The sequence below is a fragment of the Chinchilla lanigera genome, unplaced genomic scaffold (assembly GCF_000276665.1).
Source record: "Chinchilla lanigera isolate Chin_1 unplaced genomic scaffold, ChiLan1.0 scaffold00005, whole genome shotgun sequence".
Classification (NCBI taxonomy): Eukaryota; Metazoa; Chordata; class Mammalia; order Rodentia; family Chinchillidae; genus Chinchilla; species Chinchilla lanigera.
In genome coordinates, this window is record NW_004955406.1 from 23672789 (window position 1) to 23690880 (window position 18092).

The following is an 18092-nucleotide window of genomic DNA, read 5'->3' on the forward strand; positions in this document are numbered from 1 at the left end:
CGTCGGGCGGGCGGTGGAGCTCGGGAGCCCGGCTCCCTGCGGGCCGCGGGGACGCCCCGCCGGCTCACGCGTGCTGGGAGTGCCGCCCCTGCCCGGGGGTATCTGCTGCTGCTTCTCCAGAGCCCGGGGCTGATCCGGAGGAGGTGGGGGAGGGGGTGCTTGGTTTGTTTCTGCTGCGAGCTTCGCGTTTTGAACCCTGTGGTTAATGTACTGAGGTCTTCGGTACGCGGTGTCGCCGGGGAGCCCTCGTCCTGCACGTCAGGATCGTCTTCCTCCTCCCGAAGCCGCCTTCCTGCTCCCCAAGATGCTGTTAGTAAAACTGATCTCTCAAACTTTGAGGTTTATTCCCGATTATTTGCCCACCAGTGACTCATTTAAGATTGATTTCCTTGACGGCCCTTTGCGTATCTTGGGCCGTGCTTTTAAAACTTTCAGAGGATTTGTGTCTTTACGCTGTAAAATGGTTTGGAAATGTCAGGGTTCTTTGAGGTGTGTGAAGAAATTTGTTTGCTTTGAAAAGGATAGATGCATAGTGTTTAGTAATAGTGCTGTTTTTTTTTCTTTTGAAAATTAGATTGAGACATGGTTTTAGTGTTTTAAACTCAGCGTTTTATTTACAAGGAATATGTGATTTGCATTACATTATTTGTGGCATTTCCAATGGTCCATTAGAATACCTAGCGTAATTGGTAGGTGATCTGCTTTGAATTAGGTTGTTGAATGTTTTAATAATTTAGATTGCTGTTAGATCTAGATTGTTAAAGTGAAATTTGATCCTTTGATTTGTAAAGAATTTAAGTGGAAGCGATATGGCTCTTGGATATTTTTCCTTTGAGATTTCTACTTGTCACAATCAACAGGTATCCTAAAATCTTGATTGTACATTTGATCCACTTTGTAGTGAAATAATGGATAGTTAATGTGAGACTCCTTTTTCCAGGAGTGGCACAGCAAATGTGGCCGCCAACTTTTTTTCCTAAAGATTTGTTATTTCCCTTAGGTATCCTTAAGAATCTATGTTTGAGATTAATTATGATGAAGAGTTATATGGAGAATTTATGAAGGAAAATTGCTTAAGTCAGGCTCGTTGAGTTTTTGAAAAATAATCACTCTCCAGTGTGTTGCACAAAAAATTTCAAATTAGAATCGTTAACATAAAAAAGGAATTGTTAGGGCCGAGGATATACAGCTCAGTGGCACAAGCCCGTGCCTGGCAAGCGCAAGGTCTTGAGTTCGATTCCTGCTACCAAAAAAAAAAAAAAAAAAAAAAAAAAAGAATCGTTAACATAATGTAGACAATGCAGACATTAAAATATGGGGAATTTTGAGTTTTTATCCACTGTATGGGGCCTTCAGAAACCTAGCTTCCGGGTTTGAGTGGACAGAAATATAGAGCTGGTGAGCAAATATACTTGGAATTTCGTCTATTACTGACCTTCAGTTTGTGGTGTTAGGTCTATCTCTAATCTTATTTGCTCATGAGTTGTGTTTATATTATGCAGTTTCTGGAATAAAGCTGATATGTGCTTAGTAATACATAACTAAGTGTTTCAGTGAAAGTGTAATTTCTATATGTTGTCAAAGAAGCATAATTCCTTCCAGGAAGAGAAATGAGTTACCATTAAAATGCTCTTTATTAAAATTATAACAGTGTTTCTAGTGTAACTAAAAAAGCCCTTATAATTTTGAAGTTATTCATTGAATTCTGAAGATACTAAAATGTGTCATTACAGTTGGCCATTTTTGTTGCTTGCTTTAGTGAGATAGAGTCTTAGTATGGAGTGCAGGCTGGAACTCAGTGCCCATCCTTCTGCCTCAACCTCCCTCCCTAGTGTTTGGGTTAAAGTGTACCCCAGCATGCCCAGCTGTAGTTTGCAGTTTTTAAAAAAGAACAAATATTTGTGAGATTGTGTACACTCTGCGCACATACAAATCTAAACTTGATTCTTTTTATTTGTGTGTGTGTGATACTGGAGATTGAACCCACTACCTTCGCACTTACCTACCCACCCTTCCCCACCTTTGAGGTAGGATCTTGCTAGATGGCCAGAACTAGGCTTGAATATGTGATCCTTCTGCCTCAGCTTCCCAAAGTAGTGGGATTATAGGCTTGTGTAACCATGCTGGGCTCTACAATGGATCCTGGTGTTGATTATTACATACCCTGTGAAAGATACTGTCATCAGATACCATTATTTCTTGATTTCATTCTCTGTAATTTTAGCTGTTATACTAATTTATATTGACTGTATTTAACTGGGTAGGTATAGATTGGGGTGCAAAAGTACAGCAACATCCAGTCCATTTCCCGAAGGCCTAGGTGTCTTGTCTTTCCCCTTCTAGTTGCTACACTTTCTCCCTAATGTGTCTACTGGGTTTTTGGGTATTCCTTGGTGTGGAAATGAAAGATTGGTTTTATTACATAGGTGATCTGACTGTGGTACGGGGCATTTGGCATTTAGGAATTATTTCTGTCATAGGCAGGAGCTAGGTGATATGTCTCTAATTGTAGGTACTAAGAGGGTAGGTGACCCCATTTATTCATTTTTAGGGTATATGGAGGAACTCCATCAGATTTGGACTGGTTCATGATTCTCTTTTGCCTTATGGGTATTTGGTAATTAAAGGGGATCACTACTACTGCTACATCTTGTTATATGTTCAGCAGCTATATATGTTATTAAAAATACTGTGAAAGATTCCTGTTAAAATTTGCCTCTCGCTCCCCTTTCTTCCCCACCTTTCCCCTCCCCTCCCCTTAGCAGGGATTCAAACCAGGGTCTTCACACTGATCTATATCCCCAGTGCTTTTTTTTGTTTGTTTGTTTGAGACAAGGTCTCATTGTGTAGTTCAGGGTGTCCTTGAACCCACTATATAGCCCCAGGTGGCTTTGAACTCCAGGAGATGCTCCTGCCTCAGCCTCCTTAGTGCTGGAATTACAGGTGTGCACCTCCGTGCCTGGCCCCAGCCCTGTTTAAAGACTTTATTTTTTAGGCTGGGCTTGAATTGTATTCTCCTGTCTTGGCTTCAGGTGCTGCTTGTGCCACCACACCTGGCTCTACCATTTCATTTTGAGAGTGATTTAGCATATTTTGCTGCTTTCCATGTCTGCCATTTGAAAGTAGGTATCTCTAAGTATAGTAGTGAAGACTTATTTTAAAAATAGACCACAGGTTATATTATCTAGAGAAGACATACTATTAAGTAACATACAAGCCAAATGAAAAAACCCCCAAGCATTTTTGTTATGTTTTCCACAAATGTATTATTTTATGGAGTATCCTGGGGGCCTGCCTACCTTCCCCTCTCTCCCTGCCCCCTCTTTTTCTGAGATAGGGTTTCACTATGCCCTTTAGGCTGGCTTTGAACCCACTGCGTAGCCCAGGCTGGCCTGGAACTTGGAGCAGTCATCCTACCTCAGCCTCCCACAAGTGCCCGCCCAGTGTTTTTGGTTTTTTTGAGACATGATGTTGAACCTCTGTATTCTAGGCTGGCTTTGAACTAGCTGTAGGCCAAGCTGATCTGTAACTCATGGCAGTCCTCCTGCCTCAGCCTCCTAAGTGATGGGATTACTGGTATGTACCACCACACCTGGCTTTTTAAAAATCTATTAAATAGAAGTTATATTTTATAAAGAAATTACATTAAAAATCAATATGTAAAGTAGAAATCATACCGTGTAAAATTATGCTTGAGGCTGGGGTTGTAGTTCACTTGCAGAGCTTGTGCTTAGCATGTGCTAGGTCCTGGATTTCAGTCCGTAGCCCCCTATCCACCAAATCCCAAAGAACTATGCTTAAAAATATTTTAGGAAGGCAGAACAGCATACCAGCCCCTTAGCTTTAGTGTTGGTACAGAATGCTGTTTTTCTGTTCCTTAAGTACTAGTTAGGGATCATGTTGAACAACAGCAAAAAAGTCTTTAAGTATTAGAATCACATTCAGCATGGTCTCACCCTGCACTGTGAAAGGCACATGGGGACTGAGAACACGGAAATAGGAGGTGAACTCTACCATCTCACGTGATCCTAGAATATGTGCTGTAGTAAAAGGTGGATGGATATGCTTGGACTAGGCTGCGCTATTTAAAGTATTTCTCATTTTCTCCTGTTTTTTTTTCTTTCCGAAGCTGGATAGCGTAAGTACAAAACTTAAGTGGCTTTTGTGCTTCAGTATAACAGAAGGCCGGGGATATAGCTCAGTGGCACAGCACTTGCCTGGCAAGTGCAAGGTCCTGAGTTTGATTCCCAGTACAAAAAAAAAAACTCTTAACAGAAGCACATTTAGAGTTTCATGTTAACCTTTGTAAAGTGGACTTTATGTCTAAAAAAAAAAACACCCAGATTTTGATTCTCTCTTAGAAAGCACCAGCTGCTATCTCAGTAGGAACCAGTATAGCAGAGCAGTTGGGGGTCATTCTGTTCAGTAATGTATTAGCTCGGTAGAGAAAACAGGAAACATTTTGGTAATCAGAACTCAAGAACTCAGAGAACAAGTTGTAAGACCTTTGAGGAGGTCAGCAGTGTTCAGCTGTGAGTAAAAATGAAGGCTTGTGATACAGTAATGTGGAGACTAGGAGACTAGGACCAATTGCTGGAGACTATGACCAGTTGCTGCTAGACTAGGACCAATTGCTGCTAGGACCAGGAGTGCAGTCAGTACTGACAGGAACTGAGAGAAAGTCCCGTCTTCCTATTTTGAAGTCTTAACGTGCTACCCCTGTTGGCAAATCTAACAGTGACCCTAGGGCCGGGGATATAACTCAGCGGCATAAGCGCTTGCCTGGCAAGCCTGAGGGCATGAGTTCAATTCCCAGTACCAAAAAAACAAGAGTGACCCTTACAGGCACAGGAGTCAGTAATAAAGAGTTGCTTAGGCTCAACCCCAGCACCGTAGAGCAAGGTCTAGAAGGCTATTTTAGAGTTGCGAGGCAGTGAATAAATGACCTGCACAAATGCAAGAATTTAAATAGGGAACTCTGTCCTTACCTTGCCTTCAGAAAATATTCTGTTCTGTGCGCGAGACTCTTTCTAGAGATTAGCAGTAGAAAAATGCATCAAACAACATCTCTGTCCTTGAACAATTGTCTAAGTGGGCATGACAAATAAACTGCTGTATGGTCTGTAAATGCCATAACAGATGAGTGATGTCTTTTTGTAGCTTAAAGGACATAGCAACCAACTTGCTTATTTCTGCCTATCTAAACTTAATGACCTGTATTTTTCTTTTATATCATGACCAAATCCAGCATTATTATTTCTGACTGCTGTTACTCCCAATATCTGTAAAAGCTGTTTCTTTGAGATGTCTATTTTGTCGTATAGTCAGTCATTATTAAGCATTTCTCTGGGCTTTATTCTTCTAAATTATGTAGACCATTAGGTTCTCTGCAGTTTTACTTTAGCCTAATACTATGTACAGTACATAAATGTTTGAGAAATCTGTTTTTGTAATAGATAATGACTATAAAATACTGCAGACATTGTTTCCTATTTCCAGGGTCATTAGAAAATAGTTTAGGTAGTGATGTGAAAAATGAAAGGGTGAAATAATCAGTTCATTTAAATTGTATAACATCAGTAAATGATCTAAAAAACAAGGGACTTTGGATTTCTGATCTGTATTTCTGAGTCAGTAGTTTTGGCAAGAATTCCTTTTGGCTAAATAAAGTCTCTTTTTTTGGTTTTACTTAGTGATGTTATAAAATCTGTTATTTCTGAGGGAGACAAATCCCTCGTTTCATTTCCTAAAAATAAAACCATATTGTGTAGTTTCCTTTTTACATTGTTCTTTTACATTGTGCACTTTTTATTTCCGTTATTCTTTGGTTTTGTTTTATCACTGCCTCTATTAGCTATTGTGAAATGTGCAGATCTGTAGTACTTCATTTTGACTTTGTTTTAGAAAAGTGTTTTGCTTGTTCTCCCCATCATATGCATAGAATATTGACTTAATTTAAAACCAAGTAATTATTCACTTTTAAAAAGATGTATGCCTCCATGCTGGTAATTCTATTAAGCCCTCACTATTTACTATGTAGAATCTAATTCGGTCTGGGATGGCTGTTTTGGAACCCAGCCAAATGTTTCGTAGAAAGTTTTACTGTATTACAGAAGGGGTAGTGTTATGTGTAGTAGGAGGTTCAGAATTGAAGGCAGAAGACTTCATCTTTAGGTCTGGTTCCATTACTGGCAAGATCTTGGCCTTAGTATTTTCTGGCCATATGTGCACATTATATATAAACTACATTATGTAGTATGGTATATACTGTATATATAAAATATGACTTTCATTGATCTTACAGATTTTTTTGTAAAGATATTAAAAAGTAACATAGGTAAAGGAGTTTTTTTTGGGGGGGGGCAGGGTCTCACTATTGCAGTTCAGGCTGGGCTTGAGCTCACTTTGTAGTCCAGGCTGGTCTCGAACTTGCAACAATCCTCCTGCCTCAGCCTCCTGAGTGGTGGGATTACTGGCGGCATGCAAACAGCACAGCCCAAAGAGGTTTATGTGAAGCTACCACTTTGTAGATTGTAGGGCCTGTGAGAGTAGAGAAAACATTTTGCTATTATTTTGGCTACAAATTGATACTTTTTTTTTTTATTATTTTATATCAGTTTCAGAAAGTCTCTTTTAAAAAATATGCTTAGCAAGATTGAGAAATTGACTCCTTGCTTAATTTTAATGAACTTTTTGTATCATTCATCTTAAAAGTTTTTGGTTAGCATATTTGTGAAGATAACAAGGGCTCTTTAAATTAGTAGAAAGATGCTTTTTATAGCTATGAAATTTTGTCCTCTGGTAACATTTCCTCAGGTGACTGTAAAGTAGCAAATGTATTGCCTTAGTCACTTTCTTCCTGCTGGGACAAAATTAATCTGACAGCCACAACTAAAAGGAGGAGAGGTTTATTTTGGCTTACGATTTTAGTCCATAGTTGGCTGAATGTACTCACCTCATGGCCCCTAGAAAGCTGAAAGAACAAAGGAACGAGCTGGTGGGGTGAGGCAGATACAGTACACCCTTTCAAGCCATGCCTCCAGTACCCTGTCTACCACCCAGTGATCCAGTCGCCTCCAAACATGTGAAACTTTGGGGGCCATTTGAGATCTAAATGGTAACATATATGTTGTTGAAGGTTCTCAAGTATTGGTGGTTCAGTACTTTCTAAAATACTAAGGCAGAATTTCTCTATTAATAATTATTAATAGTGAGATATAGGTCCCATTTGCCAATTTGAGTTAGCCAGTAATTATTAGTGGAGTATCTTGAATTTTCTTTTCTTTTTTCCTCCCCAGACGTCTCATCACCTTTTTGTTATTGCTGGGAATTTAATTCAGAGCCTTGCTTTATGCTAAGCATATAGTGTATCACTGAACTGCATCCCCAGCCTCCATCCCTTTTGAAAAGCTTATGTTACACTTATGTGTAATATACATAACATTATTAATGTCAATTTAATTTGTTCTAAATCTTTTATGTAATCTGTTGGAATGATTGATTTAGGAGAATTAAGAAAACATTAGTGTGCCAGTGAGAGAAAAAGGCTTTAGAGTGTGTTCATCGTGGATTTCTTAAATGAATTGTTTGAATGTCTATGTTTAGTGTATTACTTAATCTTCCAGAAGTAATTCAAGAACTAAGAGTGGGGGCATGTTTATAAATTTTTACTTGTCTTTTAAATCATAACAATTTTTGGTTCTTTTAAAAATTGTTTTAATTTTGGAAAATAAATAAGTTTATTTATTTATGTATTTGTTTATTTTGGTACTGGAACTTGAACACTTGCTTCACATTTGCCGGGCAGGTGCTGCGCCACTGAACTAAATCCCTGGCCTTGGGAAATTTAAGAAGTAGAAAAAAATTCATCTATTCTTTTAGTACTCAGTTGGTTTTATATTTTGGTGTATTTTCTTCTGGAAGGAGATTTTTACATTTGATTTGGATTTGCATAGTTTTATAACTGCATTTTACATGCAGACCTAAAGTTATATGTGTTAAAAAAATTGAACTTCTAAGATTATAAGCATTTTGTATGTCATAGCAAGTTTGGTGACATTTTTAATTATCGCATAATTTTACAGGTGTGTGCACTATAGTATAGTTAGTCATTTCTGAGTGGTTGGATTATAAGGTTTATTTTAGCTTTGTATTTGTGTTTAAGATAGGGAGAGGAGATCTGGCATTCATATGGCAATGGGGGGAAACAGTACCTGTTGTCTTTTTATGTTTACTTTTCCAAAGTGAATCTTAGGACGTTTTGGGAGATGGTGGTACTAGGGATTGAGCTCAGGCCTTCACATTGAGATACAGTCTGTAGCCCCCCCCTTTTTTTTTTCTCTTTTCTTTTCTTTTTTTTTTTTTTTGGTTTTTCTCCGGTACCGGGAACCGAACTCACGACCTTGCGCTTGCCAGGCAGGCGCTTTTGCCGCTGAGCTAAATCCCCAGCCCCTCTTTTTTTTTTTTTTTAAATATAGCCCTTTTTAGCTTTTATTCTGTGAGAATAGTTTGTGAAGTCACTGAGTTGCCAGGCTGGGCTTGAATTTGGCTATCCTGCTGCCTCCACCTCCCTGGATATTGGGATTACAGGCATGTGCTAACATGCGTGGTGTGTAACTGCCTTTTTTTTTTTTTATTTTTTTTTATTTTTTGGTCTTTCTGAGACAGGGTTTTACTGTGCAGCTCAGGCTGGTCTTAAACTCACTTTGTACCCCAAGCTGGTCTGGAACTCAGGGCATTTCTCCTGCATCAGCCTCCTCAGCGCTGAGATTATAAGCATTGCTACCATGCCTGGCCTATTACTGTCTTTGAGGGCAGTAGTTTGTTGTGCAGTAGAGCAGAAGGAATTAGAGAAGATAACCTGCTTCCCTATTTAGGTTTGGGAATTCACTTTAGACAGGGTGGAGCAGGTGTTCTTGGCCTGCAGCTCATGAGTCCCTGGGTCCACAAACACTGAAATTATGCCTGTGGGTGCTTCTGTATCAGTTTGTTCAAGAGGAGAGAGTTTATCACTTTTCATCAAATTCTTAATGGGGGGGGCTCTGGTCCCAGAAAAGTTACGAACAATGAATTTTTATGATTTTTCTTAGAAAGCAGAGGTAGAGAGAACTATCGTAGTGCAACAAACAGTATCTTTTATTGAATTAATGATAGTTTCCCTTTATTGTCTAGTACCATAGGGTCATTTTTACTTAAGAGAGAATGGATTTTTACTTCAGTAAGTTTTTCTTTGTTACAGTGTTACAGTTTTCTCTTTTTTGACATTTATTGTTTGAAGAACTCAGATTAAGATTATAAAAACCTGGATCTGGTCATGGTAGTGCATTCCTGTAATCATAGCTACTTGGGGGGTTAAGGCAGGAGGATGTAGGTTCGAGGCCAGCTTGGGCAATTTAGTGAGTCTCTGTCTCAAAATATAATTTTAAATGGGCTAGGGATGTTCCCTAGCTCCATATGCATGACAGAAGATTATAGAAGCCTAATTGTTAATGAGTGTCGTTGCTTTTGTGGACATCAAATACATACATATGTGTTTACATAGTCTATATATATATATATAGTTGCATACAGTTGTATATATACTACATTATATATACATACACACACTTAGATGTTAATTAATGTTTGATGTTCTTTGCATTATTTCCAGAGCAGCGGGTTTTTAAAACAGCACCTAAACTGCTTATTTCATACATAAAGGTTTAGAATTGTATACTGACTTGCTCATATTGATTTCCAGTGTATATGAATTTTGCCAAATTTTTGCAGCTTTTGTGAACCTAAAGATTATGGTAGCTCTTAGTTTTATCACAGCTGTGAGACTTCTTTTTATCCTTAGTTTTTGTTTTCTTTTTCATGCTTTTTATGTATCTGCCTTTTTTTTTTTTCTTTGTATCTGCCTTTGTTTTAGCCTTTAAAACCTCTGGGGCTCCTGTTGCCAGAGGATTTTTTTCTTTTTAATGTAAATCGTAGAAATTGGAAGACCAAAAAGATCAGGAGAGAGATTAAATCCATTTGTCTTTTGGAATTGTTTGAAAAACACAGAATGAGATTTGAGGTCTGCTGAATCCGAGTCTGGGTGCTAATACACCCCATAATAGCCAACCCTTTGTTTCCCTATAAATGAAAACTTTCCTTCTTTGACAAAGAGACACCAGAAACACATTCTTCTGCTGTACAGTTCTTACCTGTTTTGTTTTTAAAATGTGTTAAAAAAAATCTTTGCTTATTGTAATGTGGTAACTGTAATAGCAGAAGTTGAAAAAACGGAAGGGATGTGGGTGTCGTGGCATATGCTTGTAATCGCAGAGTTTGGAGGCTGAGGCAGGAGGACTGCCATAAATTCGAGGCCAGCATGGGCTACACAGTGAGTCCAAGGCCAACCTGAACTATATAGTGAGACCCTGTCTCCAAAAAAGAGGCGGGGGGGGGTGGGGGAAAACACCTCCCCCAAGCATAGTTGCAAATTAGTGGTGTCTCATGGTGGTATCTCTCATAATTTTACAAGTATTTCTGGCCATTGCCTTCTTCCCTTTAAATGAGTACAATTTTAATTTTTTTGAGATGAGCTCTCACTATGTTGCCCAGGCTGGCCTCAAATTTGTGACTCTCTTGCCTCAGCTTCCTGAGTGGCTGAGATCACAGGCATGCACCACTATGCCTATATATATAATTATTATTTATAATCATTGAAAAAAGTTCCTGCTTTCAAAGAACATTTGTATGTTAACGACATTATTATAATAGTAGTAACAGTAACAGTATGTTCGGCGTAGTGTTTAAGAGCATGACCTTAGTCAAGTAGACCTAAGTTTGAGTCTTGCCCCTTATATTTAAAATGAAACCACTAAGCAAGTTGTATATATTTTGGCTTAGTTTCCTTATTTATTAAATAAATACCTATTCCTTTTTTGTTAAATTTATTGAATGAAAGCAGTAATAGTATTTACTATGTGGATGTGTGAATATTAAATGGAATTTGATACGGAGTGGCAAGTACTCTGTAGTTCTTACCAATTATTCTTTTTTTTTTTTACACACCCTTGCCTCCCCTCTAGATCTCAGTCTGTCATTTGGGCTGGTCTTCAGTGTGTAGCCCAGGTTGACCTTGAACTCAAGGCGATTCTTCTGCTTCAGCCTCTCTAGTGCTGGGATTACAGGTGTGCACTACCACACCTGGCACGTTCTTACCACTTTCTCAAGCTGTTCTGGAAGTTGTCTTTCAGGTCTTTAGCAGGTATGCTCAAATATATGGTGAATGCTAGTGCTGAGTGCCGTGCACTGGAAAAGAAAGCTTATAAGAACATCATGGTGTGTCTTTATTCACTGTATTGATTGGCTCTGTCACCGTGTGACTCTGGCTCTTCCTCAAGGTCAAAATGACCATGAAAGGTAACCATTTTGAACCGATTCAGTACATCAGAACAGCCTTGGCAGTGCAAAGTGCAGTTGAATACCTCAAAGATAATTTCCAGAACCACTTCAGAAGGTGGATACGTGTATTCCAAGTGTGTGGGGAGTATTTTGAGGTAGATTAATGGCAGTGTCTTTTGTTGTAATGCCCTCCCAAAAGAAACCTCCAACAAACATTCGCCATAATTTTTTGATCATGCCACTAGAGGAAAACTTAACTAGCCAGTTGTTTCAAGTATATCCCCCCCCAACACATACATAAGCATACACACAATACACAAGGCAGATGGACTGGGAAAAAAATACGAGATTATTCTGAGACAAGGGAAAAATGCAGAAAGCCTTCCCTATGGCTTGAGAAGCTCTATGTAATTATAATATGCAATCTGCTTCTTTTTGACTTGCTTTGAGAAGATTGAAAGAATTAAGAATTAAGAAAAAAGAATTAAGATGTGTTATGTACATCTGACAGCTTCCTATGATGAATATAATCATGTACTGCAAACATGTACTAATAAAAATAAAAATTAAAAAAGATTAGAGGAAACAACTGGTGTGATTGGTTGAAGTATTCAAGTTGAAAGAAGTTGCTAAAGATAGAGTAACTTACCTTAAGAAACTAAGACTGTCTTTATTCTGTCAAGACTTCAAGCAAATTTTGTCCCATAGAAGACTAGAGTTAACTCTTTTTTTTGGTACTGGGAATTGAACTCAGGACTTTACGCTTGCCAGGTAGGCCCTGGTGTCATTGAGCTGTATCCCTGGCCCTAGAGTTCATGTTCTTGAAGCTACTTAATAGGAAGCTATAAATTTACAAATGAGAAAACTACATCTTGACTAAAATGTAGTTATGCTAAAATGACTAGCTCTAGTTCATCCTAAAATTTAGAAGCAGAGCTTGAAAATTTGATGTTGCTTCTCTTTCAGTGACTGATATTCCTGTAATCTAATTGTCTCCGTCTAATGGCAGCAAATATTTAGAAGGCTAAGGACCAAAAAAAAAAAAAAAAAAAAAAAAAAAAAAAAATAAAAAAGGGAGAGAACTGTTAGGAAGGGCCTTAATTGTTTTTTGAGGAAAAGGCAGTTTGTGTTTCTTCTGCAAAGGGAACCATGGAGGCAGTGTACTTGGTGCTTACTTTCATATTTCATGACGAATTATACAAGGAATTTATATATTTTTTATACCTGAATTGGGCACATGTAGGAAGATGTGTTAAGCTTATTTTTTATAGAGTTTTCATATACTTTCACATGCATTTTAAATGAGCATAAAATATGCCTGTGTAAATTTTCCTCCCTTTTCTCATCTTTATTACAAGTTAAAAGAAAGTGTGCTAGTTTCTATCAGTTGAGAAGAGAGAATGGAACATTTGATGCTAGGATAACTTGCCAGTTGCATGATGTGGAAAAGCCAGATCCTGTCCTCTTAAATGTAAAACATGAAACTTAGAGAATTTTGGAAAATATAGGTAGATGTTTTATAATTGAATATGCACAATCTTTCCAACCTGGAGGAGAAAATAAATGTACTAAACATGTTTTATTTATTTAAAACATTTTTATAAAATTTTATGTCTTAAAAAGTAAAAGAAAAAGTGGAAGGAATAAGTGGGGAAACTATTTAACCCTTATGACTGGCCAAGTTCAGTTTCCATTATTGAAGGAGCTCTTTTTTATTTTAGTGTTTTTGAGACAGGGTCTCACTCTGCAGTTCAGGCTGGCCTTGAGCTCACTTTGTAGCCCATGCTTGCCTCGAATTCGCAGTGATCCTCCTGCCTCAGCCTCTCAAGTGCTGGGATTACAGGCCTGCACCACCATGTCCGGTAATTTTAGTTTTTTTGAGACAGGGTCTCATTATGTAGTTCAGGCTAGAGCTCACTATGTAGCCCAGGCTGGCCTTGAACTCATGGCAGTCTTCTTGCCTCAGCCTTTCCCAAGTGCTAGGATTACAGGTATGCATCAGCATACCTGCCTCATAGTAGAATGTACTCTCACATACTAACTTTTTTGGAGGTGCTCAGGATTGAACTCAAGGTAGTGCAGTTGCTCTACCACTGAGCTACATCCCCAGTCTTCTCAACAAAATAGCTTTAAAAAAAAGCTAGTCAAGTGCTGGGCATGGTGGCACACATCTGTAATCCCACCCTGTAATCCCAGCACTTGGAAGGCTGAGGCAGGAAAATCGCCAAAAATTCAAGGCCAGCCTGGGCTGTACAAGGGAGTTCAAGGCCAGCCTGCACTACATGGTGAGACCTCGTCTCAAAACAAAACAAAACAAAAAGATTTTAAAAAGCTAATCAAAATGCACATTATTGGCTGGGTGTGATGGCGTACACTTGTAATCCGAACACACTAAAGGCTGAGACAGGAGGACCGCTGTGAGTTTGAGGCCAGCCTGGGCTATAAAGTGAGTTCAAGGCTAGCCTGAACTGCACACAAAACCTTGTCTCAAAAAGAAAAAAAGACATTTGTCATTGACAACCCCCAAAATGGCCAAAAAAGTTGTGAAAAGATTCGCTCCTTCACTGTGAAGGTTGCAGATTAAGGCAGCAGTTTGTTCAGCCAGCTGTGGTGTCATCAGACCACTATGGGAGGCGGAGGCAGGAGGATTCCAAGTGTTGAGGATAACCTGGGCTACGTAGTGAGTTTGGCATCAGTTTGGTCCTTTTTTTTTTTTTTTTTTTTTTTTTTTTAAGGTTGCTGATCCCAAATAGGTGGAAAATAAATTAGTACAGCAATTTAGTGGTAGTGTATTTTATCTGACATTTGATCCAATGATTGGCCTTCTAGAAACTTTTCCCTAGGCAACTTTTTGCCAATGGTAATTTCTTATTGTCAAAGTTCATGTCAGTAAAACATACTGTAAGCCAATAAATGAATGAATTCTGTGTCACATCTTTATTGGGGAAAGGTTTCAGGAACTTGTAGTAGCATTTGGAAATGTCAGGAGTTTCTAAGGTTACTGAAAGACTTAATTTTTGTATAAAACAGTGTTTTGTAAAGTGGCTGCACATCAAAACTATTTGACTGGCTTTCAAACCATACTGGAGCTTTTTGGAAAGGCTAATTCAAGTATTCTGCAGTAGGTCTTTGGTATTGGATAATTTCTCTCTTCCCCTCCCCTTCGTACCCTTCCCCTTTTGTTCTTTTCTCTCCTCCCCTTCCCTCTCCTCTTCTTTTGTCTTTTTGAGACAGGGTTTCGCTATGCAGTTCAGGCTGGCCTTGAACTTCCTTTGTAGCCTAGGCTAGCCTTGAACTCGGGATCCTCGCACCTCGGCCTTCTGAGTGCTGAGATTACAGGTGTGTGCCACCATGTCTCGCCTTGGATAATTTCTATATGCAACCAAATTTGAGAACTGGTTCTTGAGAAGGCTTTTTTCCTGTGGATTCATTTAATTTTCTTTTGGGATAAGATAAGTAAATAAATTGAAGCTGAGCAAATAAATTGAAGTTCTTATTTTTCTTCAGTTTCTCCCATTCTTCTATTGGCTTTATTCTGGTAATGGGAGTGCACCTGTTGTATTAGTTTTCTGTTATCGCTGTAACACAGTACTAAAATTTAGTGCTATGTTACAGCATGAATTTTTACCTTACAGTTCTGGTAGTTAGCAGTTCATAGTGGATCTTAAGAGTAAATTAAAATTGTTGGAAGCTCTGGGTTAGAGGTTGCCTACATCTTTTGGTGCAAGGCCCCTTCTTCCATCTTTAAGCCAACCAACCTGTGTCTTCACATTTGTGTCTTTGACTGCTGTCTGTCCCTCCTTTAAGGTATCTTCTTTTGCCTTTGCCTTTGCCGTCATATTAACTTGCCTGACTCATAGGGACCTCTGTAATCACATTGGCCTGACCTAGACAACCCAGAATAATCTCCCCATTTCAGAATTCTCAATCACATACATGAAGTCCCTTTTACTATGTAAGATAACGTTCACATACTTCGGCATTTATGGTGTGAATACCTTCAGGGACCATTATTCAGCCTCTTCCCTACTTAAAGACTTAGTTTAAAAATCTATTTAAAATTTGTAAGTAGAATGTTTTACTGTAGGGTTAGGTGGGTATCATTGTAGCCCCAAATGAAATATACATTATTAGGGGCTGGGGATTTAGCTCAGCGGCAAAAGCGCTTGCCTGGCAAGCGCAAGGTCGTGAGTTCGGTTCCCGGTACCGGAGAAAAACCAAAAAAAAAAAAAAAGAAATATACATTATTAACTATAGTCACCCTACTGTGCAGTGGAACACCAGAGCTTATTTCTCCTAACTGTAACATGGTACCTGGGTAAATTAGCTTTTATTTAATATTTATTATCCCTTAGAACAATCTGCAGTTTCTCTTTTATTGTTAGGACTGTAGGTTGGATAGGATAGGCTGACTTGTCTTGTTTTTATCACAACAGCAATAGTAGGTATCATATATTCTTCATAGAATCATATTAAATACTGTATTTTATCACTGACAGGATTTTATACTTTGGTGTGTGTGTGTGTGTGTGTGTGTGTGTGTTCTAGCGTCTCAAAAGAGTAGTTTATTTAGTAGGGTTAAGATTTCACCAGTAGAAGGGGCTGGGGATTTAGCTCAGAGGCACAGCACGTGCCTGGCAAGCGCAAGGTCGTAAGTTCGATCCCCGGTAACGGAAAACAAGCAAACAAACAAAAAAAAGATTCACCAGTAGATTTCTTTCTGCCCAGTAATATTGCTGAGGAGTTTTATTTGACCCAGATGCAACTAGTGTGTAATGTTGGCGTATGGTGGGATAATTTTGAATATTACTCATTCAATGCTTGAGAATTCAACTAATAAGCCTAGTGTTTCTTTTGATCCCTATCTCATGAATTCTTTTCGCAGTTTGCTCATGTGTGTATGTGCCTGTGTGTGTTTCTGGGGATTTTTTTTTCTTTTTTGTCATCTTTTTGAGACAGGGTCTCGCTATGCAGTTCAGGCTGACCTTGAGCTCACTTTGTAGCTCAGGCTGGTCTCGAACTTGCAACGATCCTCCTTCCTCAGCCTCCCAAGTGCTGGGATTACAGGTGTGCACCATCAGGCCTGGCGGTTCTGGGGACTGAATGTGCAGGGCCTTTGCACTGAGTTACATTTTCAGCGCTTTATTTTATATTTTATCTTGCGGCAAGGTCTTGCCTGGTTGTACAGGCTGCTTTTGAACTTGCAGTCTTCCTCCCTCAGCCTCCCTCAGTGCTGGTATTACAGGTGTGCATTATCTTGACCATCTTATTCTTTGCTTTTATAGTATTGGTTGCTGTAAGCTGTAATTTCCCATAAGAATCTTTTATGTTTTTATATATTTATTCTTCTGGGTGATATACATCTGTCTTACATGCAAGAAGTCCAAAAGTGAATTCAGCTTTCCATTCCTCCCCAGAGAGTGTATACCATTTCCTGTTTTATTTACATGTAAATTTATTATTGTAAGACATGCAATAAAATTTATCATTTTTAAGTATACAGTTCAGTCACATAAATTACATTCTGTTGCTATTTGTTTTCAGAATTTTCTTTTCATCTAACACTGAAACTCTATAGCTGTCAAGTACCTACTCTCCACCACCTTTTTTCGTGTTTGGTTACCAGTGTTTTATTTTCTGTGTATTAATTTGGCTAGTCTAGGTACTGCCTGTAAAGGAATTGTATAACTTTTGTCTTTTTTGTGTTTGGTTATTTTGCTTAGTATTTTACTTTTGCATGGAAATTTCCTTTTTGTTGCAGGATAATATTTCATTATATGTATATGCTGTGTTTTATTTATCCACTCATTTATTTATCCATTGATATATTGATGGACATTTGAGTTTACATCTTTTAGCTGTTACTGTTATGAGCATAGGTGTAAAACACGTGTTTGATGGTTTGCTTTCAGATCTTTGGGGCATTTACTTAGAGTTGATTACAGGTAATTCTGTTTGGTAATTCTGCATTTAACTTTTTGAGGAACTGCTACACTGTATTCAGAAGTATACTATGCCACTTTCTCACCAGCAAATACACAGGGGTTCCAGTTTCCCCACAATTCGGCCCATTTGTCCTTTTTCTTTCCCTCCCTCTTTCCTTCCCTCCCTCTTTTCTCCCAAATGGTCCTTGTGGATGTGAAGTGGTATCTCATTGTGGTTTCTTTTTTTTGGGGGGGTGGTTTGAGACAGGGTCTCACTATGCAGTTCAAACTGGTCTTGAGCTCACTTTGTAGCCCAGGCTGGTCTTGAACTCGCAACAATCTCCTGCCTCAGCCTCCCGAGTGCTGGGATTACAGGCGTGTGCCACCACGCCTGGCTTCTCATTGTGGTTTCGGTTTTTGTTTTCCTATGGATTAGTGTGATGTTGAGCCCTTTTTTTTTTTTTTAGTGTTCTTATTGGCCAATCTTTAGAGAAATGTCTGCTCAGCTTTTTTGTCTGTTTTTTAATTGGGCTGTTCTTTTGTTGTTGGGTTGAGTTGTAGGAATTCTTTAAATACTGTAGGTATTAATCCTTTATCAATTATATGATCTGAAAATATTTTCTGATTTTATGGTTTGTTCTTTACTGCCTTGATAGTGGGATTTGTGTATAAAGATTTTAATTTTTTAAAATTGTGCTTTTAGTATCAGAAAAACTTGTTGAATGTAAGTTTCCCGTTCTAAGAGTTTTATAGGTTTAGCACTTAATGTTTAAGACTTTATTTTATTTTATTTTA

The 18092-nt window shown here is 38.5% G+C and overlaps 1 protein-coding gene across 1 annotated transcript in view; it reads left to right on the plus strand.

The window, feature by feature from the left end:
* The first annotated feature begins 158 nt into the window (after positions 1-158).
* Positions 159-18092, plus strand: part of Rnf2 (ring finger protein 2) — a 52307-nt gene continuing 34373 nt past the window's right edge. Inside the window, exon 1 of the mRNA XM_005375063.2 lies at positions 159-309. The gene's annotated coding sequence lies outside the window, so the exon portion shown is untranslated. The remainder of the gene's footprint in view (positions 310-18092) is intronic.